General features: G+C 43.1%; 2 long non-coding RNA genes across 3 annotated transcripts; one reads left to right on the plus strand and one right to left on the minus strand.

Moving 5' to 3' along the window:
- On the minus strand, positions 1-20,636 carry LOC120373792. Of its 2 annotated transcripts, XR_005585721.1 has the most exons (5): positions 20,519-20,636; positions 18,874-18,956; positions 2,807-2,952; positions 971-1,022; positions 1-228 (listed from the first exon to the last, which is right to left on the minus strand). It is a non-coding gene; the product is annotated as an uncharacterized LOC120373792 (long non-coding RNA). The 2 variants fall into 2 exon arrangements; XR_005585720.1 differs by lacking the exon at positions 971-1,022.
- LOC120373811 lies at positions 17,368-25,281 on the plus strand. The gene is made up of 3 exons (XR_005585738.1): positions 17,368-17,936; positions 19,499-19,537; positions 24,628-25,281. It is a non-coding gene; the product is annotated as an uncharacterized LOC120373811 (long non-coding RNA).
- Positions 25,282-26,884: the final 1,603 nt, after the last annotated feature.

Below are 26,884 nucleotides of genomic sequence, written 5' to 3' on the forward strand. Positions count from 1 at the left end.
TCTCCTTCACCTTTTCCTGCTGGATTTCCTGGGCCTTTCTCCTATCTGCTTTTTTCTTCTCCAAGCTGTCTGCCATGTTGGCATCCAGGCCCTTTGTTCATGGTTTGATGCAGCAACTGACTTGCAGGATCTCACTGAACATTTCCTCTCTACTCCTTTTCTTTCTTTTCCTCATCAGGATCAGGCATTCTATGGAGGTGGCATCCCTCAAGGCTGCAACAGCAGCAGCTGATAAAAACAGATATCATTGGATTTACAGTCAGAATGGAAAGAGAAAAATAAGTTTCAAAACAACCTTCCCGTATTCCCATAAAAATCATAGACTCATAGATTATTAGGGTTGGAAGGGACCTCAGGAGATCATCTAGTCCAACCCCCTGCTCAAAGCAGGACCAATCCTCTTAGACACTTCAGCTGTGGAGTGCATCTGCACAACACTGCTCTCCAGCCCCATCCACAGTCTGTATGGCACACCAGGGTGTGATGAGAAGTTGGGGGTAAGGAATTTTGGTTGCATGAAAAATAAAGTTTTGGTCCCTATTCCAAGGGTATGAATGTAGTGTAATGGCACTGAATATTGGCACCATTTTCCACAGGCAGTGATGTTTTTAGCTGATATCTCACTCCTGAGAGTAACAAAGGTACAAAGAGCACATTTGCTACTGGCATCCCAAAGCTCCCTGGGCCCTTATGCCATTAACCTGTTTACTACAGTGGTGTCAGTCGAGCTCATCATGGAAGCAATAAGGCCGCTATCCCTAGAAACCTCCAGGAGATGATTGCAGAGTATCTCCATGAAAGTTTCACTGAGCTCTCTGAGAAGGCTACAAGGGGTATGTATATAAACAGACTGCTATACGTGCACCTCTCCCTCCCACCAAGAGGGGAATGAAAAGCACATACTAACTCTACCTCTCTTTGTTGTACTGCTACCTCTTCTCATACATGTAAAACAATGAAAAGTCTATACCTGTATCTTGTTAACTTGAGGATGGGCTGGCACCACCTTTTACATGTAAACACTGTAAGGAAAAATGTACACATGCACTTACCCAAGTCTCTTCCCCTTCATTGTGCTTGTTGATGGTCAGCTGGCAGGACTGGCTAAACAGATAATGGCTCATAACATGGATGGACTACCCTCTGTCACATCTGCTCCAACCTCCTCATTGCTCGTGGCAGGGGTCTCTGTCTTGGGCTCTTCTATGGTACCATGGTGGTTTGTGAGGTAATGGTGGGGTCTGCAGCTCAGCACCAGATCGATTTCTAGTCTTGTAAGTATGCCTGGTGTAGTTCCTTCACTTTCACATGGCAGTGCTATTCATGCCTGTCATACCTCTTTTTCTACATCCTCTGTACAATCTTTCCATAGATGCCCACAGCTATGCTTGCACAATCTCTTTTCCTTATAGGCCCAGAAGATCCAATACCTCCTGTCCACTCCAGGCAGGAGCATGTCTAGTGTGGTTGGTTGGGCAGTTAGCATCTCTCTTTTGTTGTGTATAAGTGTGCTCACCAAGGTGGGCAATCAGGAAGCATTTCAAAAATATGCACGTGTTGGGAAGTTTTGCCCTAAATGTATGTTTAATTATGTTAATGGTAGTGTTTGTTTGAATTAATGTTTGCTATAATTATTAGTATAAAATGAGTTAATTATAGAACAGAAATCAATGGAGTCCATGATTCAAGATGATGTCATGCGCAGGGGTGGCAGGTTTGTAGAAATTTTGGTGGTGCCCAGAACGCCCAGAGCCTGCTCCCACAAACTCTGCCTCCATACCTGCCTAAAGCTCTGGGAGAAAGTTTGGGTGCAGAAGGGGCGAGAGGTTGGGCTCTGGGAGTTTCTGTGGGGGAGGGGGTCTGGGATGCAGGCTCTGGGATGGAGTTTGGGTGCTGGGTGTAGGCTCTGGGCTGGTGCAGGAGGGGCTGAGGGGTGCAGACTCTGGGATGGAGTTTGGGTGCAGGACCTGGGAGGGAGTTTGGGGGCAGGAGCTGGAGGGGGTGTGTATGAAGGGGAGAGATGCAGGCTCTGGGAAGGAGTTTGGGAGCAGGAGGGGATGTGTGGGAAAGCAGAGGGGGTGCAGGCTCAGAGAGAGGGTAGGGGGGTGCGGTGCTTACCTGGGGCTCCTAGGCAGGGCGAGCTGGGGGGTCCTCTGTGCACTGCCCCCCCCAGGCACTGCCCCCGCAGCTTCCTATTGGTTGCAGGGGTGCTTGGGGCGGGAGCAGCCCATGTAGACAGACCCACCCTGCCCAGGAGCCGCAAGGAGGGGCCATCAGCCACATGGAGCGAGAGTAGGCAGGAAGCTGCCCAGCTCCACTGACAGTGGGTGGGGGCCCCAGGCCATTTTAAATCGCCCAGGGGATGCGTGGGTGGGAGCACCCAGGGGGCAGAAGGCAGGGCCGAGGGAGAGACCCAGCCTCAAACATTGCTGGAGTCAGGCCCTGGGCCAGGAATATTCCTGGTGCCCAGGCACCACGGGCCCATAGAATTAACTTACCACCTATTGTGCCATAATGACAACTCAGACTCCCTGTTGTTTCTCCTTTTTGTCAGAACTTTCAAACCTTTTCAAACTAGTGGTGGGAAAAGAGCAATGGCCTCTTAGGAGGCAGTTTGAACCAGCTCAGACTGCTAGGTTCACACCACTGAGCCTATAAAAAGGGCTGAGTGCCTGACCATTCTTGCTGTCCATCAGAGCAGCAGCCAGCTATCACGCTGATTTGCACAGATGTCGAGGATCTCCTCAGTGACTCTGGACCCACACCACCAGCCAAGACAACATCACTCACGATCTGTAACACCTACCTATATTCTGATTCCAGTGACATCTTTATCTTCAATCCTAGTTCCGGTAGATCTTCATCAATGGTTCTGTGCTCCTCCGTCCCATAGCCCAAGTCTGGCTGTGAAGCTTGGTTTGAGGTCTAGGATTCAGATCCCAAGCTCTCAAGCTACAATGAGATACCTCACCATCAGTTGTTTTGTCTTACCTGAAGTTGTTTCCTCTGACTCAGTACAGTATTGGGGTAGTTTGTGTTTTCCTTTTGTTTAGTTTAAATATAGCTAAGGTTAAGGGTTGTATGGGTCTCTGGGCTTCACATCCAGTTGGGGGGCAGCCACATTTGCATTGGGTTATTCATTCCTTAATCTTTAACTGTTTTTGAAGCATGCACATCTGCTTCTTTTACATCATACACAAGAGGGAGGTGGGTGGACTGACAAACTGCTTCCACAGATGATCAGATACTGTATGCCAAATCAAGTTCCTGACCCTGTTGGCTAGGTTTAACATTAAGACGGGGCTTCAAAGGAATGGGGGATGGCTTCCAGTCTGCATGACCCTTGGGCAGTGGAGTTTACAGTTGTGACCAGAGCAGTCACTGTTGCAGGGGATGGGGTATTGTGGGACACTAGAGCTCCTGAAGGACACAAATCATACAGTGTCCTCCTTGCACTGTATTGACCTCAGTAAATTGACTGTGGTTCCACGCCATCTGGGGAGGTGGTTTTACTGTGTTGCCATAACAGGGAGCTTACTTAAGCCAGACACAAATTTGAGCATAGACGTATGCAGAAATAGATCAATATAAGATGACTCACATCAACCTAATTGAATAGTGTAGACCTGGCCTAGGTGCTGTGTTACTGCTACCTCTGCACGTTGACTGAGCAGAAGTGTTTTTGTTCATTAAGCACCCTACCAGCTTTGCTATCCTTTGAATTCTGCCTTATACCTCATTTTGTTATCAGTTAATTAGACCTGATTCTATTTTTGATTAACAAGGAAAGATGTGTAATAGTACAGGGGTTTTGTACTGTAAGGAGTAGGATACAGATGATTCTGTGCGGTTTGGGAAATTCAGTGCTGAAGACAACAGTTTGCCACAACTTATTACAAAAGTACTGTTTTAAAACCTGTGTAGCCTTGATCGTATTTACAACATTAAAGTACCCTAGTACTTTAGATGCTTGAGATGTTGGTAGGCATATTTTTCATTCAGAATGCTTGTGCATAATCTTTCACTAAAGAGTCTAAGATGTTCAAACTTTGAAAGAAAAATTAATTGTAACAGCTGTGTGACATATTAGCCACCTGGAATCTATTAATGTGACTTGTCTTCCAAAACGAGACTGAAGTTAAGACCATTCTAAACAGCAAACAAAACTTCACTAGCTAAAAAGAAAGACTCTTTAGTAAAAACCAGATTATTTCATCCCATGCATTCTTTGATATGACTGAGTTAGTATGGCCTAATCAAGCAGCTGACATCCTTGAGAGCCTCAATGCTATGGAAACCATTCTACTTTTATGTCATTTTTCTTATTTGTCTGAGAGCATAATGTAATAAAATCTCATTCCATGGGCAAGTTGCCAGTAGAAAGGTAAGGGAGGTGTCATTTAATTAGTAAAAATTTACAGAATCATAATTTCAGTGGTGTCACCCTCTGCAGCGTGGCAGGGAGGACTCACTGCTCCTTCCCAGCTCCCTCCCAGTTGGTATACATTTTGATAATACAGTGTCATCAGAATGGGTCAAATTGGGTATCATTTGAAAGCACTTTCTCCCATGAACACGGTACCAAACATGACAAACATAGAGCAATTGTGTAGATTTATATTTATTTAAAAATCAACGCTTTTTAAAATTATACTTTAACACAGGGATACATTGATCGTTAGTGTAATTCTAGGAAAGTTAGCCTGGACATTTGGGACTGAAAATATTTATTCATTAAAGTCATGATCAGTGTTATCTCGACCTAAGGCACCACTGCTAGACACATTGTCACACAGATTTTCATCTGCGCAGCACTCATGCATCTCCATACAAGGCAGGCTGCTGGCCAAATATTTGCAGCGTGGTGAGCATATAGACTTTGCACAACAAGCGTTTGATTAGCTAAAGAACTGATTCAAGAGTGCATGGTATTTCACATGTAACTGGTGTGATCAGTCCATCCTCCAAGACCCATCCAGGCCCAAGAGAGGAGGGTAGTTTTGGATGCACTCAGTCATCCCAGAGTCATTCCATTGCTTGATAATTTGCACTCTTGTTGTTAGCAGGTATAAATGCACACCTTGTCAGTGGCAATTTTTCTACATTTGTCTGATTCCTGGAAAACATACACAATGTAGTTTTGCAAGTGTCATAATGTTGGTCTTCAACTGGCAAACTTAGCATATGATCATCTCCAGTGCATTTATGACCTCATCAGTGACGGTCTCAGCTGAATCAAATGTCTTCCAGTAAAATAATTTGGTCTTTCCAAACTGCCTCCCAATAGTATCACTTCCTGGTGTGGAAACCTGGTATTGTGGTGTCTTTTAATTGTTTGAGTGACAGGAACACATCTCTGATGGCTATACAGTGCTGTTCTTCAGCAGCAGGCACAAAACCAGAATCTTGTGGAAGTCTTGAGTAGCATCTCACAGAAAGCACTAGAACATTTGTGTTGTGCAAAAATCTGGAGTTTAGTAGTACCTCTCTCTGTGACACTGATGACATGCAAGATCATTTGAGTGTCAGCCTCCTCATGGGAACTACAAAGAAATTCTGCTGAACAGTGTGAGGTAGCAGCTTCATTATGCCATGTGACAACTACATTCTTCAAACAATTCTCATGCCCGGAGTGTTTTTCCTGCAAAGTATCCATTTTAAGTCATCCTGTGTGCAAGTATGAGAAAGTAGCTTCATCATTATGACATTAGAGATGTTCACGAAGTCAATGATTTTTGTATTGGACAGGTGCAATACCATCAGATCTCTTTCTGGTAATATTTATAATGGTTTCCTCTGCATACATGTGAGACATGAGGTGGACATCATAGATCTCTGTAGTCTCATAATGAAATCTCATAATTAAGATTCTGTCATGGGTATTTTTAGTAAAAGTCAAGGACAGGTCATGGGCAATAAACAAATATTCACAGAAGCCACAACCTGTCCCTGACTTTTACTAAATATACTCCGGGGGATATGGACAAACAGTCAGACCGCTGCCCAGGGCTGACCTCCAGCAGTTGCTCCAGTCCGGCTGATAGTCCTGTGACAGGGGCTGACCCCCGCTGCTCCAGCCACCCGAGGGGCTAACCCAACCCCAGGGACTGCTGCTGCAGCGGCCCTGGGGCTGGCTGCCAGTCGCTGCTCTGACAGTCCCAGGGAATGCTGCCAGCCACTATTCTGGTAGCCCATGGATTGCTGATCCATTGTCTCAGAGCTGACTGCCAGCCAGCTGTTCCGGCAGCCCTGGGGACCTCTACTCTGGCAGCCCTGGGGCTGGCCACCAACCGCTGCTCAGGTGGCCCTAGGCTGACCGCTGGTTAGCTGCTCCGGCAGCCCTGGGATTGCTGCTCAGGTAGCCATGGGGCTGACTGCAGGCTGCTACTGCTCCAGCCCTGTCCCAGAAGAAGTCTTGGAGGTCCCAGAAAGTCACACAATCCAGGACCTCTGTGACAGAATCGTACCTGTACTCATAATAAAACCAAATCTCAGCAGGTGTTAACAGTGTCTGGTTTGGCAACAGCTTGTATCTCAGCCATACCATCTATGATTGCTATCTTGAAAGGGCTCTGCTGGCATAAGACCATGCAAGATGTGCATTAGTTTGTTTTTTGCTTGACAGATATGCATCCTTCCATCACACTCAAAGATCAGTCGTGGTACCATCGAGAACTCATACTTTCCCCAAATCTCATGTAGATCAACATCATGCTGGGATCCAGACATGACCAGGAGACAAGCAAAACTGACCTCTCTACAGTTAACTTTGTAATAGTCTCTACCATTTTCACTGACTTTTTTCTTTACATTTGAGCACAGCTTTAGTCTGTTCTTCTTGATTGAAGCCCATAGACAGATGAACTGATAAGCTGTCATGGGATAAGAGTGAAGGTCCTCTCATGGATCAGTAACTAGTTAAAAAATAGGAATCAAAGGGTAGGAATAAATGGTCAGTTTTCAGAATGGAGTGAGGTAAATAGTGGTGTCTCCCAGGGGTCTGTACTGGAACCAGTACTGTTCAACATATTTATAAATAATCTGGAAAAATGGGTAAACAGTGAGGTGGCAAAATTTTCAGATGATACAAAACTACTCAAAATAGTTAAGTCCAAAGAAGACTGTGGAGAGTTACAAAGGGATCTCACAAAACTGGGTGACTGGGCAACAAAATGGCAGATGAAATTCAGTGTTGATAAATGCAAAGTAATGCACATTGGGAAACATAATCCCAGCTATATATATAGAATGATAGGGTCTAAATTAGTTGGTACCACTCAAGAAAGATCTTGGAGTAATTGTGGATAGCTCTCTGAAAACATTCACTCAATGTGCAGTGGCCATCAAGAAAGCCAACAGAATATTGGGAATCATTAGGAAAGGGATAGATAATAAGACAGAAAATATTGTATTGCCTCTATATAAATCCATCGTATACCCACATCTTGAATACTGAGTGCAGATGTGGTTGCTCCATCTCAAAAATATATATATTGGAATTGGAAAAGGTACAGAAAAGAGCAACAAAAATGATTAGGGGTGTGGAACAGTTTCAATGAGAGAAGAGATTAATAAGACTGGGACTTTTCAGCTTTGAAAAGAGATGATTAAGGTGGGATATGATAGAGATCTACAAGATCATGATTGGTGTGGAGAAAGTAAATAAGGAAGTGTTATTTACTTCTTCTCATAACACAAGAATTAGGAGTCACCAAATGAAATTAATAGGCAGCAGGTTTAAAACAAACAAAAGGAAGTATTTCTTCACACAATGCAGTCAAGCTGTGGAACTCTTTGCCAGAGGATGTTATGAAGGCCAAGACTATAACAGGATTCAAAAAAGAACTAGATAAGTTTATGGAGGATCAATGGCTATTAGCCAGGATCGCAAGGATGCAAAACCATGATCTGAAGTGTCCCTAGCCTCTGCTTACCAGAATGGACAACACAGGATGGATCACTTGATGATTACCTGTTCATCCCCTCTGAAGCACCTGGCATTGGCCACTGTCAGACAACAGGATACTGTACTAGATGGACCATTGGTCTGACCCAGTATGGCCATTCTTATGTTCATAATTTTTTGGGTTTTGAAGGCTTCATATGTGTCATGACCAGTGGTGAGCTCCAGCCGGTTCGCAGCAGTTCGCGCGAACCGGTTGTTAAATTTAGAAGCCTTTTTAGAACTGGTTGTTCCAGGACAACCAGGTTCTAAAAAGTTTTTAAATCTAACAAAGCTCGGGCAGCTGTCCACCCGGCCCGCAGCCCCAGCTCACCTCCCCCTCTCCCCTGAACGCTCTGCCCTCCTTCTCCTCCCCCTCCCCTGCTTCCCGCAAATCAGATGTTCGCGGGAAGCCTGAAACGAGGAGCAGGCAGGTAAGCCAGGCGGGGCAGACGGTGCGCGTGGCCCAATCCAGCTCCACTTTGAGCGGCTCCCCCTGGCCCCGGCCAAGCTCCCCAGCCCGGTCCTGGCCAAGCACCCTCGGCTCGGTCTGGTCCCGGCTGAGCGGCTCTGACATGGCCCAGCTTGGGACCCGCGGCATCGGCCCCGGTGCCAGCCCGGGGAGTCGGGCCCCGCGGTTCCGGCCGAGCGGCTCCGGCCCCGGTGCCGGCCCGGGGAGTCAGGCCCTGCTGCCGGCCGAGCGGCTCCAACCCGACCCGGACCGGAGAGTTGGGTCCCGCGGCTCCGGCCGAGCGGCTCGGCCCCGGCCCGGCCCGGGGAGTCAGGTCCCGCGGTTCCGGCCGAGCGGTGCCTGCTCTGGTCCCACCAGGCTCGGGGAGTTTGGCCCTGCGGCGCCGGTTGTGGTCCTGGCGGAGTGGACCCAGTCCCGGCCCCAGGCAGTGTGGTAAGGGGGCAGGGAGGGGTGGGTTGTGGGGGTGTATAGGGGGCAGGGCGGTCAGAGGGCAGGGAACAGGGTGAATGAATGGGGGCAAGGGTCCCGGGGAGAAGTCAGGAAAGAGCAGGGTTGGATGAGGTGGTGGGGGCACTCAGGGCCATCGAGAAGGGGTGGTTGGATGGGGTAGGGGTCCTGGGGGGCCATCGAGAATGAGAGGTGGGGTTGGGTGGGTGGCAAGGGGCAGTCAGGGGACAGGGAAGGGGGAATGGGTCAGGGGTCCTGGGGGGTGTGTGTCAAGGAACATGAGGGGTTGGATGGGGCACGACCCCCCCGCGGGGGGGGGGGGCACGAGGGAACCGGTTGTTAATATTTTGTCAGCTCATCACTGGTCATGACCCAAAGTATCCATTTGACTGACATCTTTAGCTATCTTGTCACCGAAGACTGCTCTTGTCATGATATTAATGAGCTGGTCTGTCATACATGAATGGATTACCAGTGTGAGAAAGCTTATCCTGTAGCTTTAATGCCTCTTCTTGGCATTTAAAGGCACTTAATGAGTCTAGATGGTGCTTGGTTACTTTTGAGGAAGTCATCCTCAGGGGGCTTGGGGCAAAGTGGGGGAGCTGCAGCGCTTGTACACCCAGCAGTGGTTCAGGTCTTTGGCGGCATTTCGGTGGCGGGGGGGAGGGGCCTTCAGTCGCTCCGTGTCTGCAGCAGCACTGAAGGGCCCCCCGCCACTGAAATGCCGCTGAAGACCTGGAGCGACTGAAGGGCCCCCTGCCACCGAAATGCCGCTGAAGACCTGGAGTGACTGAAGGGCCCCCCGCTGCCAAAATGCCATCGAAGACCTGGACCACCTCCGGGCCAGGGCTCGCGGAGCATTTTGCTGGTGGAGGGCCCTTCAGTCGCTCTGCGTCTTTGGCAGGATTGAAGGGCCCCCCGCCCCTGAAATGATGGCCGAAGACCTGGACTGCCACCGGGCCAGGGCTCGCGGGGCCTGGGGCAAATTGCCCCACTTGCCCCCCCCACCCCACCCCCGGGCGGCCCTGTCCCAGCCATGCTTAACATTTGTTTGAAATTCAATGGAGTTCTGGGATTGGGCAGGAAAACACACAGGGTGTTATGCCCACCAACCCCCCAGTGCCTATCACTGCTCTGTTTTCATGCTCCGGGGCTTCATTTGAACCAAGTGCAGAAGAGAACTGGCAACCTTTTAATAACCCAATTTCCTTTTCAAACTTCCTCCCATCTGTCAGTGTCAGACTTTTCTACACCTCTTATTTCAGTGAGATACCCAGGCAATTATTGCAAAATAGTTGGTTAAATCGAAATAAAAAAAGTATTTCACAACGTCTTTCAGTGCTGCAAGGTGCAAATTCCAATTAACAGTCCTGACAGATAGAATACAGAGCAGCAAAGATTTAACCATTTTTATATATCACTGCACCATCCCAAAAGTTGGCTTTGTCACTAATTCAACCTCATTGAATTACCTGACCTGTTTTGTAATGTTGCAGCTCTCCATGGTGTGAAACAGAAAGCAGAATGTACAGTGAATGTGTGGAACTGGTTTCACGAGTCCAGTAACCTTTGGGAAATGACTTCAAACACATCAGTATGCTTTTCAAAGACAACATCTGGGTAGCATTTTTGAAGGATGTGTGCTTCTATAAGCGCATCGCAACTTTCTTTAAGTATTTGATTCACAGTACTGTAACAACTGGCTGCTGACATCTTAACCACTGCCTTATTACAACTCTTTTGGCATAATAAACAAAGCTGATAATCAGTTACCACTGGACAACTTATCTTTTGCCTATGATAGCAATTAAACTTTTAGCATTCCTTCTATTTATAGTTGTGATGCTGGCAGACCAGGTGCCAGCTCATGGCAAGGCCCCAAGCCTCACTGAACACTGACAAATACATAGCTGGAAACCAGTCTTGCTCACCTATGTGTTAGTATTGTTAAGATAAATATTAGAGTTGTGAGAATATGTTGGTGTCTAGACCTTATGAATAGTGTAGGATTAGGCATGTGCTCATCTAACTTATAACTTCTATAGCCCAAATTATAAAGTTATATTGAGTGTTTGCATTGTAAACCTTTGCAACTGTGTAACTCACCAAACAGGAAAAGAGGCATTAATTAAGGTAAAGTCTCAAACTGTTGAAGGTAAATGAGGCATTGTGTAGGATCAAAGAACAGAGACCTTGTTGACTGCATTCCTGGCTCCCTTCAGGAAGGAGAGACCTGTGCATGAACTCCACGCATGAGCTTGGATTCTGGGATGAAGGGGATAAAAATCTCTGATAAGGAGAAACCAGGATGTTTATGCTGTCTGGACTCTGAGGGACAAAGATTCCTAAACATAAGCAAGAGATCCCCATGCTGCTTGGCATGGGTCAGCCCTAAAGAACATGTAGAGCTGCTTATTATAGAAGCTTATATTTACCTTTTCAAATTTAAGACTGTAACTCATTTGTGTGTGTATGTTTCCTGTTTTAACATTGTAAATAACTCTTATTTCTTTTCTTAGTTAATACATCTTTAGTTAGTTTATTACAGGATTGGCTACAGGTGTTGTATCTAGTTTGAGATCTGAATACAACTGACCTTGGGTAAGTGACTGGTCTTTTAGGAGTGGGAGCAACCTGAATATTGTTGTGACTTTTGGTGTAAAATGACCATTTGTCATATAGTCCAGCTTGCCTGGGAGGCAAGATAGACTGGAATGCCCAAGGGGACTGTCTCTGACTCCATGGTAAGACTGTTAAAGTGCTTGAGGAGTTCACACTTGTTACTGGGTTGGTGAAATCTAATTATAGAACATATAGCCAGTTTGGGATTTCTGCCATGCTTTTTGACAGTCTGCCCTAAGGTTGGCACTCAGTAGTGAACCACTCAAGACAATGTGACAATAGTAATCTATAACATTAAAAAAATTAATCAGGTATCATTAGCTGATAACACAGTACTGTTAGTCAAGGACCACAATTTAACTTTGTGAGGGCTGCATGTTTGACATATCTGTGTTAAAGTCTAATTTTAAAAAGTTGAATTTTAAACATTTTCTTGAATATGTATCTGCATAGTTGCTCTAGATCTGTCATTTTTGGTACCAGTGTGTTTGTGAGAGAAAGGGCTTTCAACTTGACCCAGGTCTGATAACACTGTATTATCAAAATGTCCACCAACTGGAGGACTTGCACCTGGGAGCCGGGGAGGAGGGCAGCGAGTCCCCCTTGCCACACTCCAGAGGGGGACACCATTGAAATTATGATCCTGTAGATTTTAACTAATCAAATGACACCTCCCTTGCCTTTCTATCATTAACTTGCCCATGGAATTTACAGAACTATATCTTATTTTGTACTATAGAAGTGTTTGCATGTGGGGCAGGAACTCTGCTTCTAAATTGCATATCAGCTGAGCTGCTTATTGCTTGCCTGCAATTGTCTTTTGCTAGTTGCTCTGGAAATAACTTGGGCTAAGAGAAGGTTGCGGGAGAGAACAGAAATGCATAACAGTATTGTGGTAATGATATCATAAATAATAATTAAAATTGAGATAGCCCTCTTTCAAACCTCTACTTTTAAGCTGCTCAACTCTATCTAAAACTACCTCTAGAGATGAAATCTATTTGGCCTCAGAATTACATGCTTTAGGAAAACTTCAGGAAAACATGTTCAATCACTCTTAACTTGATCTAAGAGTGAAAACTCTTAACTGGTTAAGAAGTGTTTTGACACATATATGAACACTGCTGCATTTGGGAATATGTTTTTACTTCTTGGAAGAAATTTGTTTTGAAGAGAACATAGGTGTGAGCATTTCAGAATAATGTACTGAATATGTATATATAGTCTTAACTGTACAATACATAGTCTTAACTGAATGAAGCATGCACTAAAAGTATGATGAGCTGAGATTCTTTCTGGATACAGGTTTGTGCAGTTACTTGTTGAGTCCATTATTGACAGTTGAAAGAGGTGAAAAGTGTTTTGGACCTCTAATATTTAGACATTGAAACTCTTTGGTGTTGCGTAGCAAACTTTCTATATTATCTAAAAAGATTTACTTCTTGGTCAGGATGAACACTATGCCTCTACTTCCTCTTTGCAACTGTCCTCAATTTTTCAACATGCTACCTGCCTTAGAGTGTTACAAAAGATGTAAAGTTAATAGTACAGTAAATTCAAATGGTAACAGTTGTATAAGTATCTCATAGGTTGACTACATTGTGGGCTTGCAGGAAATTGCTGTTTTTTTCATTTGCAGACTACCTTAAAGATGACTTGCAAAATAAATTAATTATGCCAGGTTTAGCTGCTTCAAGGATACAGGTAAGTATATATATAATTAGGACTGAAAACTTCTCATAGATTTATTTTCTTCACACTGTGTTTTTTGGGGGGCCTTTCAAACACAGGAATGTCTAGTGTTCTATTCACTTATGCACTGCCCAGAGTGTGGGTGGCATGCTGTGAAGCTCCTTATACACAACCATTTAGAATCTAAAACAGAATAAAGGCAGATCTCTTCCAGGCACCTTAAGCATGGAGGGCATATCTACACTGCAGTTAACACCCGTGGCAGGTCTGGGCTGTAAAACTGTGATGTAGACGTTCAGGCTGAAGCCCAGGCCCTAAGATCCTCCCCCTCATGGGGTTCCAGAGCTCGGGCTCCATCCAAGCCCAAAGTCAGCTGACACAGGCCAGGGTGTTTAATTGCAGTGTAGACATACCCTGAGTGATCACTGAACAGGCATGGTACTCAGAGTAAAAAGCATCTAAAGTATCCTGAGTGGAAGAATGGAGCAGTTAAAAACAATGGGAGAAGGCTTAAAGAGCACTTCATTCAGGATCTGTAAGCAATGGGTGCCAATGAAAGGAAGGCAGTCAGTAGATAGCCTTATTTCTGACAATAGCTGGTTCTGAAGTACTTAATGTGTTTAACAGCATTCAGTTATCTCTGGCACAGGAGGCTAACTATGAAACTATTACAAAAATGAGTACTGCACTCCACGTAAAAATAAAACACACAAAAGATGTTTTTCAGTGTACAAAAATGTGAAACCACAGAATTTGTGACTGATCTAAGGCTGAAGAGCCAATCTTGCAATTTTGGGTGTTTGAGTCCCTGCTAAGAGACCAGATTTTGACTGGAATATGGAAGAAAAACCTCAGAGTACTGGACGACCCAGAACTAATCCTTGACAAAGCAATGACAATTTGCCAAGCAAAGGAAGTCACCCAGTCTAGAATTAAGCTTATAGAGGATGGACAGTGCTCAGACACTCGACATGACAGAGAATCCAAACTACAAGAGAGAGAGATTGAGAGAGAGACCTGAGGCAGAAAGACATCCAGAGCTCAAAGTCTGGGGGCAAAAGGACGGGAGAAGTAAAAGGGAGAGACACAGATTTCTTTCCCACCAAAGAAAAACAAGTTTTGAAATCTCTTGTTTAGAAATTTTCTTAAAGAAAAGACAAATATGGAAGTCTCGTGAAAACTTTTTTTTGTCATGAAGCCATTTTATTTTAAATAAAACTTCTTGATTTTTTAAATTTTAATCCAACTTCTTGATTAACAGACTCAACCAGTGCTAGTCTCAACTCAACAAGCTTACAAAGCATTACTGGTTTACATAAGAACATAAGAAAGGCCGTACCGGGGTCAGACCAAAGGTCCATCTAGCCCAGTATCTGTCTACCGACAGTGGCCAATACCAGGTGCCCCAGAGGGAGTGAATCTAACAGGCAATGATCAAGTGATCTCTCTCCTGCCATCCATCTCCATCCTCTGACGAACAGAGGCTAGGGACACCATTCTTACCCATTCTGGCTAATAGCCATTTATGGACTTAATCACCATGAATTTATCCAGTCCCCTTTTAAACATTGTTATAGTCCTAGCCTTCACAACCTCCTCAGGTAAGGAGTTCCACAAGTTGACTGTGCGCTGCGTGAAGAACTTCCTTTTATTTGTTTTAAACCTGCTGCCTATTAATTTCATTTGGTGACCCCTAGTTCTTGTATTATGGGAATAAGTAAATAACTTTTCCTTATCCACTTTCTCAACATCACTCATGATTTTATATACCTCTATCATGTCCCCCCTTAGTCTTCTCTTTTCCAAGCTGAGGAGTCCTAGCCTTTTTAATCTTTCCTCGTATGGGACCCTCTCTAAACACCTAATCATTTTAGTTGCCCTTTTCTGAACCTTTTCTAGTGCTAGAATATCTTTTTTGAGGTGAGGAGACCACATCTGTACACAGTATTCGAGATGTGGGCGTACCATGGATTTATATAAGGGCAATAATATATTCTCAGTCTTATTCTCCATCCCCTTTTTAATGATTCCTAACATCCTGTTTGCTTTTTTGACCGCCTCTGCACACTGCGTGGACATCTTCAGAGAACTATCCACGATGATGCCAAGATCTTTTTCCTGACTCATTGTAGCTAAATTAGCCCCCATCATGTTGTATGTATAGTTGGGGTTATTTTTTCCAATGTGCATTACTTTACATTTATCCACATTAAATTTCATTTGCCATTTTGTTGCCCAATCACTTAGTTTTGTGAGATCTTTTTGAAGTTCTTCACAATCTGCTTTGGTCTTAATTATCTTGAGAAGTTTAGTATCATCTGCAAACTTGGCCACCTCACTGTTTACCCCTTTCTCCAGATCATTTATGAATAAATTGAATAGGATTGGTCCGAGGACTGACCCTTGTGGAACACCACTAGTTACCCCTCTCCATTCAGAGAATTTACCATTAATTCCTACCCTTTGTTCCCTGTCCTTTAACCAGTTCTCAATCCATGAGAACTGGTTAAAGAACCTGTTTCTGAATCAGAAGAGCCCAAACCCTTCTAACCTTTAGTTTGTTTGTTTCTTTTGGGATGTCCGTCATTTGAATTGGAAAATGTTTGAAGTCACTTTTTTTTTTCTTTTCAGGAAGCACCTTCAGTCTGTTGAAGTGTTAAGCATGATTCTTTCGGATTTATCTTATCCTTTCCCTATTTAATATATATTGTAGGCATTGGCCTAGGTTGTGCTGCCAGGTTCAGTATTAATGTTACTCCTTTTGTTTTGGAACATCTTCAAGCTGTTTACTATCTGGGAAGGATTCTCACTCCTGGAGAGTATTTTTATTTTGTAACTAGTAGCTGGAATCTTAGTATATAGATTCTTTATCTGAAAATACGACTCTGGGAGGATTATCATTCACCCACCTCTCTTTAGGGTTTGGAGGAGAATCCTTTTGGGGGGTGATGGTTTTCTCCACCTTCTATATGTATTAACTGGTACCTTCTTGGGTTACTAATTTTTCAGTCACTTATTTTTGGGATTTGCTTATTTCCTGGGGATTTCCTGCTCAACTATGCAGTGAGTGAAAGGTTCCAAGGTGGTGGTTAGTCAGGAATGATATGACCATCTCTGTGAGGGTGTAATTTGTGCCCCAACCCACTACTGCTGCTGTTGGGGCAGGAGTGGGATGGGGGAGGCACAAAAAATAGCAGTGGTACCCTTTCAAATGTTGCCTGAAAACTAAGCTCCACCCACTAGGAACTGAACTTGGATCCTAGCCCATTTCACACAAGTCACCAACCGCCATCAGTTAGAAGCAATTTTTCCTAACTACCAATTTGTGCTTGATTTGACAGGTGACTCCAGGGGTTACAGGTGAATTTGTAATAGGCTACAATCTCTATTACTATGCAGTGCACTGTAATCTTCAACTAGGCATAGGTCAGAATGAGTCCAACTTCTCAAATCCAAGATATTCCAACTTCATATACATCAAAGAGTTGCTGCAGGACACTATTGAAGATTTTATTGTTGCAAGTTTGGGATGACCAAATTATTCAGGAGTGGCAGTCAAAATGAGTTATGTGGGTTTTCCTTAACAAATAGCAATTTCATAGTACTTCATTCTGTCACACTTTGTTTATATAGCATATAAATTGTCTTACTCTGTTGTTTTTGGTAATGGATTATATATTGCCCCTGTTTTGAAATAGATTAGTTACTATGTTGGTCCAATAAAAGATATTACCTCACCCACCTTGTCGTTCTAATATCCTGGGACTGACATGGCTACACCAACACTGCATACAACAATAAAAATTTATAGGCAGTCCTGAGAATTCTGACTAAACCCCGAGTTTTAAACCAAAAGACTGAGGTAAGGACCTTAATCCTGCTGAACTCCTTGATGATGGTGCATACTAAAGAGTTTTGTGATGGGTGCAATTGACTTGGTATAACTAAATAATGGGAACAGAAAACTCAGTAGATTTCAGACAGATTTTGCCTGTGTTCTGCCACTGACGGTTACCCTGACAGGGGGTGCTATGACAGCAAGCTGCCCAGGGAAGGGAAGTGGGAGATGTCACTATGGCAACAAGCTCTCATGGTGAGGTGAGACGTTGCCTAGCAACTGAAGCTTCAGGCAGGAGAATTCTATAGAGAGTTTGGAAAACAACCATTGGAGAGGTTGGGGGAGGGGAGAGGAGAAAGCAGAAAGATGGGGAGGAGTAGAAAGAGTGTGATTGGGAGGGAGAAAGAAGAGACAAAGGTTTGAAAGGGCCTGAAGGGAAGAATGAAAGATAAGCTGAGGATGGAGAGGAGAAATGAGATTCCATAAGTAAATAACAGGAAAGAAAACACTCGCATCTAACGTTCACATATAGTGCAGTGGGGTGATGGCACTTTCGAGGTTATCAGAGCATTTCAAATATACAGTGAATTTTTCATAAAGGCTTGTTTTAAGAGATTATGGTCAGCGCATGATACTGTGGGAGGAGGTTACAGAAAATCTTTTCCCCCCAGAAAAAAATATTTGGAGGGAGGGATCAGGGAGAGAGAGAGAGAATCATTGCACCATGATCATAATTTGCTCACAGTTACTTACCTACATTAAATTATTGGGGCATTATGTTCTCTTTTAAATAGCACAAGACAAAAATTATTTCACTAAAGTAGGTGATCTTTATTTAACAAAGTCAAGGAGGCCCATGTTTATATCTCGGCACAGCCTTTTGACTTTAGGTGACTGAGAAATTCCAGAGGGATCTAACAAAGGTAAGCAAATGGGTAGCATGATGGCAGATTAAATTCATTGTTAAATGCAAGGCAGTGCACAGTAGAAGGAATTACTAGAATTATGGGTACACACTGATGGACTCTAAATTAACTAATCCCTGAGGAAAAAGACTTGGGTATCATTATGGACAGGTGAATGTAAGCCTCTACTCGGTGTGCAATAGCAGTCAAAAAAGCAAACAAAATGCTAGTACACTGCTACCTCGGTATAACGCCACCCGATATAACACAAATTTGGATATAACGTGGTAAAGCAGTGCTCGGGGGGAGGGGGGAAGGCTGCACACTCCGGTGGATCAAAGCAAGTTCAATATAACACGGTTTCACCTATAATGCGGTAAGATTTTTTGACTCCCAAGGACAGCGTTATATCAAGGTAGAGGTGTATATATAAAAATGGAATAAGAAATAATACTGACAATAATATAATACCTCTATATCAATGATATGCCCTCAAATGAAATACAGTGCTCAAATCTGGTCATCCTGTATCAAAAAGATATACCAGTAGCAGAAATAGGAATCCAGAGCTGGGTGGTGAAGTTGATTAGAGGCCTAGATAGATTTCATATGAGGAGAGAATGAAAGACCTGGGACTGTTTAGTTCAGAGGGAAGATGAGTTACAGGGAATATAAAAACTGTTCCAACCCCCCCCCCTGACCTGAACAGAGAAGGTAAATTGACTGCTCCTAATTACCCTCTTATACAACAACAACAAGGACACAATCAGTGAAAACCAAACGGCATCATATTTAAAACATGCAGCTTTTACATAATACATAATTAACCTGTAAATTTCATTGCTACAAGACATCAAGAGCTTAGCAAGATTTAAAAAAAAAATTGACTTTTATGTGGCTAAAAAAAACATTCACAGCTGCATAGCATAACATATTTACAAGAGAGAATCCTCACGTGTCAGTGTTTCAGAGCCTGGATAAACCATCTTTCAGTCTCCAAATTAGAGTACTCATCTATTTGTGGTAAATCCAAATTGCCTATTGACAAAGCAAAGGTTTATTGTACATTTTGATCAGAGGAAAGCTGGAGATTTTGACAACTAAATTTCAAAATATGAAATGTGTCATGTGAATAGTCCAAATGTGTGTATACTGCTCTAATTACTATTTAATTGCAAAACAGAACCAGCATTAACTATGGAGTTGTGACCAGCCCCTCCATAAATATTTTATAGCATCAAAAATGTTCTGTGTACCTAACAGGATGAATTAGAAGGCATAGTCTGCCTGGAAGAATTAAAATCTAAAACCTTGATCCTGCAGTTTTCACTGGATGGGGAGACCTATATGCCCACCCAAAGTCCAATTTAAACCAATATGGCTCTGCATAGGTACAGGATCTGTCTGCATAGATAAGATGGCAAGATCAGAGCCTATTTTCAGATTTGATACAACAACAGAGGGAAGGGGAAAATGGACAAGGAGAATACAATGAAACTACACAGTTACCATTGCATGGTGAAGCAAAGAAAGCTTACTATAACTAGAATGATTAAATGGCTCTGACTCATTCCTTGCAGCAGTCAGAACATAAGTGGGTCTTGAGGAGGAATGTGAATGTGAGTATAATGGCATGGCATACCACATTTATCTGAAAAATGTTTAAAAAATGTGTTTGGTTAACCAAGCTATGAACACTTAAAATGCACTATTATATGTTTGCAGTAAAAAATGTCTGTTCTTGTTTGTGAACTTTGGTGAGAACTTACCAACTTTAAAACTTCTTAAATTTAATGCTACTTCATGCATCTCTTGAGGTAATTCTCAATTATTGGTAAAAAATAAGCCAAGTTTGAGGTTTGTATTTTCATTACCATGGAAGTGTGTGATGCAAGGGGAATCCTCAATTGCCCTGCTAACAGTCCCAGATGGCAAACTGGACTCCTGGTACTAGCCCACTCCATAGGCAATCTTCAGTTTAAGGTGATGTCTACACTAGAGGCCTTACAGCGTTACAAGTGTACCCATGCAGCTGCGCTGCTATAAGATCTCCCATGTGGCTGCTCTATGCTGACAGGAGAGAGCTCTCCCATTGACCAAATTAAACAACCCCCAATGAGCAGCGGTAGCTATGTCAGCGGGAGAGCATCTCCTGCCAACATAGCACTGTCCACACCAGGGCTTCTGTTGGTGTAACTTATGTTGGTCAGGGATGTGTTTTTTTCACACCCCTGAGCAACATAAGTTTTACCGACCAAAGTGCTAGTGTAGACACAGCCTTAGTCAGAAGTCCTCTGATTAGCCACAAGATAGCTAGCAACATCAGTGCTGCAGCAAGCGGGGCTACTGTAAGTTTCCTTGGTTTGGTCTACATTTGGAACTTACGTCAGTATAACTATGAAAAATCCACAACCCTGAGCAATGTAGTTATAACCACCAAACCCCCAGTGTAGACACTGCTATGTCAATGCTTCTCCCATTGACATAGCTACTGCCTCTACCCATTGGCGTAGGTAGCATCTTCACTAAGCACTACAGTGGTGCTGTTGCAGCACTGTAAGTGTAGACAAGCCCCTACCAGTAGTATCATGTGGAATTACCTTCAACGGAGCCAAGGAGAGCAGTAGCCAGTTCCAGATGGAGAAGATCCTTGCAAAAAAAGGTTTATCTTACTCCACAAAGTAAAATCCAATCCCTTCCCAAACTCTTCAGATGTCAGAATTTTACTGCAAAGAACATTGTTACAAATCACTGGTGTCATAAATACCTTTTCTGATGCATGGACACATTTCATAGCATTTATGAAGTATATAATTTTATTTCTAATGTCTAGTGACATGATAAACTTTCCTGATTTTCAATCTCATTTATCAAGATCACCATCGTTCCTTGATCAAATTATGGTCTGGTATGGTACAACAGAGTGTATGCTATTCCTTAGATAATATATGGAAAAGCATAATCCCATCTGTAAGCAGTTGATGTTTTACAGTCATCTTCTAGTTTAAATTGAAAACATGTTTAGTATTATTGAATGCAGAACTACAATATTTTATAATCAATCATCAAATGTAAAAAATCATTTATTTAAGCACCATATTGTATTCAATATATATAGCTTGTGCATGTGTCCTCTATTGCCATGTAGTAATCTAGTCAAACCTCAGTGTTACAAACACCTCAGGAATGGAGGTTGTTTATACCTCTGAAATGTTAGTAACTCTGAACAAAACATCATGGTTCTTTCAAAAGTTTACAACTGAACGTTGACTTAAATCAGCTTGAAACTTTATTATGCAGAAGAAAAATGCTGCTTTTAACCATCTTAATTTAAATGAAACAAGCACAAAAATAGTTTCCTTACCTTGTCAAATCATCTTTTTTTTTTGGTAGTTTATGTTTAACACTAGTGTGTTTGCCTTTTTTTTTTTTTCCTTTTGGTCTCAGCTGCTGCTTGATTCTATACTTCTGATTTCAAATGAGGAGTGTGGTTGACTGGTCAGTTCGTAACTCAGATTCGTAACTCTGAGATTCTACTGTACTAAACTATGCACATGGGCCTGCTTGTGTGTGCAAAGTGGGAGTAAGACACCACTATTCTGATTTGTTAGTGTATAATACCCACAGGTAGTTAAATGACTGCATGGAGTGAAAGACTGTGGAGAACCAGGCCCATACAGCTCTAATTTTAGCTGAGACTTATAGTAACATTAAAAAAAAAAAGCTTAAAAAATTGAAACAAGCAATAGAATCCTGGTGCATAGGGTGTGCTGTGGTCTAGAGCAGTGGTCTCCAAAGTGGGGTGCATGCAAGAGGATCCTTGGTGGTGCGTGGCAGGAGGAATGCTTTTTTTTTTTTCTTCATCAGTTCAGGTGGGAGTCCGAGCGGCTTTTTTTTTTTTGCTTTGGCAAAAATGTTAGAACCGGTGCGACAGGGGGTGTGTGCTCAAAAATTTTTTACTGATAGGAGTGCACGATCAAAAAGGTTTGGAGACCACTGGTCTAGAGGAAGAGGGGCCAGAGCCACAATGTATACCCTATGGTGATTCTGGGTGGCACTACTGCTCATAGGCACCTTGTCTTGGGTTGCTGTAGTTTAGGAACTTAAAGCTACTTTTGCCATTGGGCTGTGAGATTTGTGATCTGCATCTATAAGATGTAGAACTAAATTACACCCACTGTCTTTTATATGAGAAGTAACATTAAACTCCTTACCACTTCTGGCCCCTAAAGATTCCATTGCAATTTTTGCAAGATCCGGAGTGTTGGCCTCAGTCTCCTGGTCAAATTCCAATGTAAATAAATTACATTCTTCCTACTTACATTCCTCTTGCGACTTCAGTTGGATACAGTACACTTCCTGGTCTTAACTGTCATGAAATATTGTGGTATACTGTTAAACGGCTGTCACATTCCACCCTAGAGTTAACTGCATTTCAGTGATGGGTGACATGATTAATATAAGACTAGCAGTAAGTAAAAGTGAACTGTAAAGGAAAAAACAGCAATTTGTGCTCTTTTATAAAGATATAAAAAAGGCCTGAAAATACTGTTATCCTTCCAGAAAAAGGTGTTTTTCCCTCCCTCCTTGTTTTTGTAGCATCAGAACTAAAAAGAACAAGAGTACTTGTGGCACCTTAAAGACTAACAAATTTATTTGAGCATAAGCTTTTGCGGGCTACAGCCCACTTCATCGGATGCATAGAATGGAACATACAGTAAGAAGATATTTATACATACAGAGAACATGAAAAGGTGGAAGTATGCATATCAACTGTAAGAGGCTAATTAATTAAGAGAAGCTATTATCAGCAGGGGAGAAAAACTTTTGAAGTGATAATCCCATTCCCAGTCTCTGTTCAAACCTAAGTTAATGGTATCTAGTTTGCATATTAATTCAAGTTCAGCAGCTTCTTGTTGGAGTCTGTTTTTGAAGCTTTTCTGTTGCAAAATTGTCACCTTAACGTCTGTCACTGAGTGATTAGAGATGTTGAAGTGTTCTCCTACTGGTTTTTTAATGTTATGATTCCTGATGTCAGATTTGTGTCCATTTATTCTTTTGTGTAGAGATTGTCCAGTTTGGCCAATGTACATGTGCCAGCAATGCCCCTCTGCCAGGTTTGAACAGAGACTGGGAATGGCTCGGGCATTACACTAATTGAATCTATTTCCCCATGTTAAAGTATCCTCACACCTTCGTGTCAACTGTCCAAAATGGGCCATCTTGATTATCACTTCAAAAGTTTTTCTCCCCTGCTAATAATAGTTTCTAATAATTAATTAGCCTCTTACAGTTGGTATGAGTACTTCCACCTTTTCATGTTTTTTGTATGTATAAATATCTTCTTACTGTATGTTCCATTCTATGCATCCGATGAAGTGGGCTGTAGCCCATGAAAGCTTATACTCAAATAAATTTGTTAATCTCTAAGGTGCCACAAGTACTCTTGTTCTTTTTGCTGATACAGACTAACACGGCTGGTACTCTGAAACCAGAAATATAAAGGTTTGTTTTCCCAGTTTCTACTGAAATTGTCCTTGGAGACTACAGAACTAGAATTTAATCCTTCTCAACCCTTCATTTGAAGGGGCAGATTAATTTTTCACAACAAGATCTTTTCTCCCCACTATTTGTCAGGTATACAAGTTATTAGCCACAAACATCTTCTAGGAAAATGCAAGCTATACAAAACCTGACTTCTATTGCAAATAAACAAGCTGGGAGGGGGAATAAAAGGCAATAAGGGGGAGAACAAAAACTAAAAAGCCCAAACACACTAACTCTCAAGTCTGTTTTATACATTGGTTGCACTTACAAAGACGCTACTGGTTTGATATTTGGTTAAAAACTTTCTAAACTGACTATTTTTATGTAATTACAGTATAGTTACATGGTTATGCTTTTTGATACCTTAATTACCACTAATTCAGATGATCAGAAAGTTCACTACATGAATGGGAATAATTACAGTGTAAATTCAATGTAGTAAATATACCTGAATCCTAATAGTTCCCGATGAGTAATAATGAATTCAGCCATGTAATTAGTTCATCTTCTGGATATGTGAATTATTGGCAATTAAGTATCAGAAAGCACAACCACAGTGTAATTACACTGTAACTGGAATGAAACTACACTGTGATTAGTCATTGTATTACGATGTCGACTGATATTCTGTATATATTTAAAATGAGAAACAGATAGAACTGATATGTACAATAAAGGGTGCACGTTTTTTTCCCCTTTGCACGACACCCTTGAAGATTCAGACGGCCACTTCATTCTAGCCTCTGTTTTCAGTTGCTTGCAACTAGTTAAAAAAAACAAAACTTGGTCTCGTGCTGAAATGCCACATTTCTGGCTTTAGCTTAAGGACTAAAGTATCAGAGGGGTAGCCCTGTAAGTCTGGATCTGTAAAAGCAGCAAAGAATCCTGTGGCACCTTATAGACTAACAGACGTTTTGGAGCATGAGCTTTCGTGGGTGAATACCCACTTCGTCGAATGCAAGTAGTGGAAATTTCCAGGGGCAGGTATATATATGCAAGCAAGAAGCAAGCTAGAGATAACGAGATTAGTTCAATCAGGGAGGATGAGGCCCTGTTCTAGCAGTTGAGGTGTGAAAACCAAGGGAGGAGAAACTGGTTCTGTAGTTGGCAAGCCATTCACAGTCTTTGTTTAATCCTGAGCTGATGGTGTCAAATTTTGCAGATGAACAAATCTGCAGAAGCTGGTGGAGAAGGACCCGGGAAGAGCTGCTCATAGGGATGGACAGGAGGAACCAGAAGCAATTTGAGTTCCTCAAGGCACAGAAGGAGCTGGCTCTTCAGCAGGAAGAGAAACTGATGAATTAGTTCATGGAGCTGGAAGTACACCTCAGGGTACAGGAGCATGCCTTAATGGAGAGGTACACAGATCTGGTGGCAGGACAAGTTCAGGGTCCACCTGCTGCTGTGGCTACTGCATATCTATGAATGGCTACCATCTCCTCTTCCAGGGTGCTGCAGAGGGGGACGACCCAATACTCCAAGTGACCATGAGGAGCCTGCAGGATTCCTGGGACCACATCCTCCACTGGCATCCAAAACCCCTCACAGGGGAACATCCATGAACAGCCAGGAGGGGAATGATGATCCTGGGGGAATCACTGAAGCCCACCAAGTGTCTGCCTCCCAAACCCCACACAGGAAACATCCCTGTTTGTCCCCAAGAACAATTTCACCCCATCATTCCCCCCCTTGTTGGGAGGAAGGGGAGGGCAAGGGGATGGGTTCAGAGACATTAACATTTGGCCATTATTCATAGATTCAGTCCCATTATGTTCTGTTGGTTTACGTTTCCTTTTTAAAATATTTCAGTTATTTGTTCCAGTACTTTTAATACATTTTATAGTTTCCTTGACTTGTGTGTGGACCCTCCTTCCTAAGTATGATGATGGTCTGATGTTTTCAGGTTGAGAATTGGGCCCCATAATTCACAGCACATGAACTGCAATGGTATAATTGTCAGGTGCCATTATATTGCAAACACTTTTCTGTCCATCCCTCCCCCACCACCCCACCCCCAAAGCCTTGCAGATTAAGAAACATCTGAAGTCCCAAGGATGCATGGGAAGGATGGGGAAAGTGCATTGTCAGGAGCTTACAGAAAGCACTTGTAGTTCTAAAAGCACCAACTCACAACACAGAAAATGGGCAGCTGAATGTCTTTATGGTTTGGTTTACATACAGAAAAATGTAACACAATTAAAGAAACAATACAGGCATCTGTCACAAACCACTGATTGAATGTCCCCTCCAAAGCTTGACCAGTTTCAACTTTATTAGAGATTACTGCTCCATAACAACTGCTAAGTATAGTTAGGACTGCCAACAATGAACAGTGGGGAGAAAAAGAATAGATGAAACAAAAGTGTTAATAAGGTAATTAAGACAGATTGAGTGCTCCCAGTAAAGGTTTGTTTAAAACTGTTATCATTTAAGACAAAAGCATCCCACAATGACTGCATTACAACTCAGCCCCGACCCTCCACACCAGAAAACCAACCCTAAGGTGATAACCCAGTGGAGATGTCCTGTTACAATTGCCTGTAATGGGTGAATAGTCACAGGAATTAATGGCTAAATGACTGGCTACAGGGGGGAAAACACTCCAAAAGCTATGCGGCCCCACAAGTATGTGCCAATATTCCCTTGCATGCTTTTCCAGCAGCTGTGCAAGGTGTGAAGTTGTCCCTCAGCATAGGTAGATATCACCTTTGCCCCATGCTGTGCCTACATGTGTGCACATCTGGCATCTCTGATTCCCCTTGCCCACTGGCAACCAGGGGCTGCTAACAGGGAGTTTCGCAAGGGAGTTCTCCAGGTGAAGGAGGAGCAAATACAGCATCTGTGGGGTAAGTGACTGTCTGTAGTGTGTGTTTGTTTGTGTTTGGGGGTTACTTGCTGTGTGCTGAGCTTGTGTTTGTCAGTCTGTTTGTTTGTTTGAGGGACCGGGTGCTCTGGCTGGCAGTTGGAGGCTGTGAGCTTCAAAGGAAGGTTTGAAAGCTAGAAGCCTCTGGTAATTGGCTGAGCCTTAATTAGTGGGTGGGGCATTCACTCAGGCCAGGGCTTTATAAAGCCGCGCAAAGCGAACAGGGAGCTTTGCGACCAGGGGCTGCTAACAGGGAGTTTTGCAAGGGAGTTGGGAAGGGAGCGGGGGTCCCTTGTCGGTTCTATCTGTGCCCCTTTAGTCCCCTTAAAACCTATAAACCAAACTACATTTCAAAACCTCTTTCTGTAAACCACCCTTTCATCAACTAGGAGAAAATGCAGGCAGAAGCCCAGCAGCAGAGTGGGGGCTATCCAGTTTATTGCACTGAGTGTAGCATGTATGATTACCTGCCCTGTGGGCGGGTGGCGTATGTGTGCAGTCGGTGCAAGGAGCTCCTGGCCCTCAGAGACCACGTACGGACTTTGGAGGCCAGGGT

The sequence above is a fragment of the Mauremys reevesii genome, linkage group 1 (assembly GCF_016161935.1).
Source record: "Mauremys reevesii isolate NIE-2019 linkage group 1, ASM1616193v1, whole genome shotgun sequence".
Classification (NCBI taxonomy): domain Eukaryota; kingdom Metazoa; phylum Chordata; order Testudines; family Geoemydidae; genus Mauremys; species Mauremys reevesii.